The sequence below is a fragment of the Euwallacea fornicatus genome, chromosome 20 (genome assembly GCF_040115645.1).
Source record: "Euwallacea fornicatus isolate EFF26 chromosome 20, ASM4011564v1, whole genome shotgun sequence".
Classification (NCBI taxonomy): Eukaryota; Metazoa; Arthropoda; class Insecta; order Coleoptera; family Curculionidae; genus Euwallacea; species Euwallacea fornicatus.
In genome coordinates this window covers 1088578-1091198 of record NC_089560.1, presented here as the reverse complement: position 1 = coordinate 1091198, position 2621 = coordinate 1088578, and the positions used below count along the sequence as shown (strand labels likewise).

The window sequence follows — 2621 nt, the reverse complement described above, 5'->3', positions numbered from 1 at the left end:
ATCCGTGCCTCCATCCAAAGTCAATATTTAATCCATATAAAGGCTCGATAATGTTGATGACCTCTGGAAGTCAAAGAGACGAATCTGCGAATGAAAAGGGACCATTGCGAAAACGGGATCATGCTCATTGCTAATTTCCTGAGGTCAGCGATGAGCTGACCGGGGGATCGCAAGCGCGTGATCACTCCAGACATTCTAGCCAATAGCAAAGTTTTCTGAAAATTAAACGTTTCTTTTTGTTTTGCCTTAAAAAAATGGCAAACCATGCATATCAGTCACAGGTATCAGTAAAAGGCGTTGCGGTGGTTTACTTTTATTTTCCCCACTTGTATTCAGGGAGGTTTCGCTGGGCGCCAGAACAGATTTCTCCCTCTGTGAGAGCTGTTCGATGATTTATACACATGCTGTATCGCAAAGGCTTTGCTAGGGGGAGATAATTTATTGATATTTTTTAAGCATAAATGATGGACTATTATCGGATTTGGAAAGGTGGTTTTTGGCAGCGCACGCAAAATATGACTGAAAAAATTGCCAATTACTGCTACCATTATGTAACTGACTCCACCCATTTGTTTTGCGTGAGAAAGGTCATTTGTAAATTTTGAAAATGAAGGTTTTTTGATATAAAAAAAATATTAGTCATCATTAATTCTGATTTTTAGAGTCTTTCCGTTTTGGGTCCCTTTCCGATATGCGATGATGGAAAATACGCGAATTTGCGTATAAAAAATTGTGCGAACTAATACTCGGCTTTCTTTCATGCCTTAGTTCCCACGAATTGGGCCGTGCCGCCACTCTAACTTTCATGAGGTTGCAATACACCATCCATCGTAAATGGGCCATCCATTACGAGAAACCCGCATCGAAGCTGGTTCGTCACTGTATTTTTCCATCGTTAACAGCTATGGATTGATCGATTTTTTTACCGAAACCACCGAACATATCATATTGACCATGGAAAATTTACCTGGCTAAATGCCCGAATTCGTCCTTGACGTCTCGGTTGTTCCCCTCTCTCGCCGCGCCCGCCCGCTGGAAGCAGCGAAAGCAGCAACTTTATTTACTTTAACGCGTTATCAAAGCAGAATAAGGAACGGAATTGTGCACACATCTCGCTTCTCCGGGTTCCATCGGCGATGCGCCGTAATCCGGCTAGATCAACGTTCTGAGGCCAAGGGAACTTTCTAAGATAAATATATGCTCGGTGGTGAAACTATATATTAAACTAGACCGTAGTGACTTACAACGTCTTAACGAGCTGCAGCACCAGAAATGAAACTTCCAGCTCGCTCTACTTAAGTTGAAAATAATGGTCTGTTCCTGCAACAGCCGCTGAAAAAGAACCTTATAAATGCATATTAAGAAAAACCAATAAGCCGCGTGTAACGTACCTTGATCAAAAGGACAACGCATCCTTTGAGAGACATAAAAGCCCTGTAGATCTGTCCGACCTTGATCCGCTTTATAGAACATCCTGCTCCTATATGTTAAAATATATTACCTGAAGCATAAGCAGGCAATATTTTAAGATAAAATTCCTGGAGCGCCAGGAACCATAACGCTGGGGAATTCCCTGGTCGATACACGACTACCCACTTTCCATATTTCCAGAACTTTGTAAATCATTTATAGTGGAGCACTCCAGCATAAGGGTTTGAATCGGTCATTGTTCGGTTTTATTGTTCACTTGCGAACAAATATATTTTACGTAGAGGGCGGGTCTCAGGAGAAATAATAATTCGTTGATTTATCGCGCGGATTTTGCAATATTTCTACTAAAACTTTTCAGATGGAAAAGAACAAATGCTTCGACTAGGAAAAGCCAATTTTACCGTTGCAATGCCGAGTTTTATTCATACTTCTTGTGCCAGTGCAACTCATCTTGGATTTATTTCGTGCGAAATTCTCCTATAGTTTCGACTTAAATAAAGTACACTTTGCCTGCTTTAGAGCTTGCACGGTTAGGAACAGACAACGGTACGCTACTGCCTCCTGCTACCTTATTGTCTCCATTTTATCCTATTTGCTTTGTAGAAAATATTTTTAGAACGAAATTTTTGCCTTCAGATTGGACCTGAAAGTGAATTGTTAACATTTGGAAACATGTGTTTCTACTGGAAAATATCATTTTTCGACCGGCATTTCGTTATCGATAAAAGTGCAAATTATCATTCGTGTGTTACCTCATTTCGGTGCCCTCGAGCGTGTTCCCAGTACGGTACTGTAGCGTACTCGGACCGCTCTCATTTTGCATGCCTTTGTCTACGATCGGCTTTCTAAGTTGTTCCATTTGTAGGATAGAAGTTTTCAAAGGCTTTTGTTTATCTCTCACTGGTGACCCTCCCTGTCCCGCCCCACTGTTCGACCACTCCAAGCTAAGGAACTGTCCTGATTTCAGGGGCAATAAAATGAAGATTCACGCCCACTTTTTCCACAAATCATAGGGGTTTTTTTATATGTGTGTTTTCTTGTCTCCCCGAAGACAGCTCGTAGCTGATCTTCAGGGCGCGCCAGTTGATCACACGTCACATGTGAGAATCTCACTTGTCTCGAAATGGTAAAATATTTCTCCGTTCGGCTAAAAAATGAAAAAAATTAACTGGGAGGATAAGCGAGTTTTA

At 41.4% G+C, this 2621-nt stretch overlaps 1 long non-coding RNA gene across 1 annotated transcript; it reads right to left on the bottom strand.

Moving 5' to 3' along the window:
* Positions 1 to 733: 733 nt before the first annotated feature.
* Positions 734 to 2320, bottom strand: LOC136345586 (uncharacterized). Its single transcript, XR_010733169.1, has 6 exons — positions 2184 to 2320; positions 1833 to 2074; positions 1392 to 1781; positions 1245 to 1332; positions 1110 to 1184; positions 734 to 1032 (listed from the first exon to the last, which is right to left on the bottom strand). It is a non-coding gene; the product is annotated as an uncharacterized lncRNA (long non-coding RNA).
* Between the last annotated feature and the right edge of the window lie 301 nt (positions 2321 to 2621).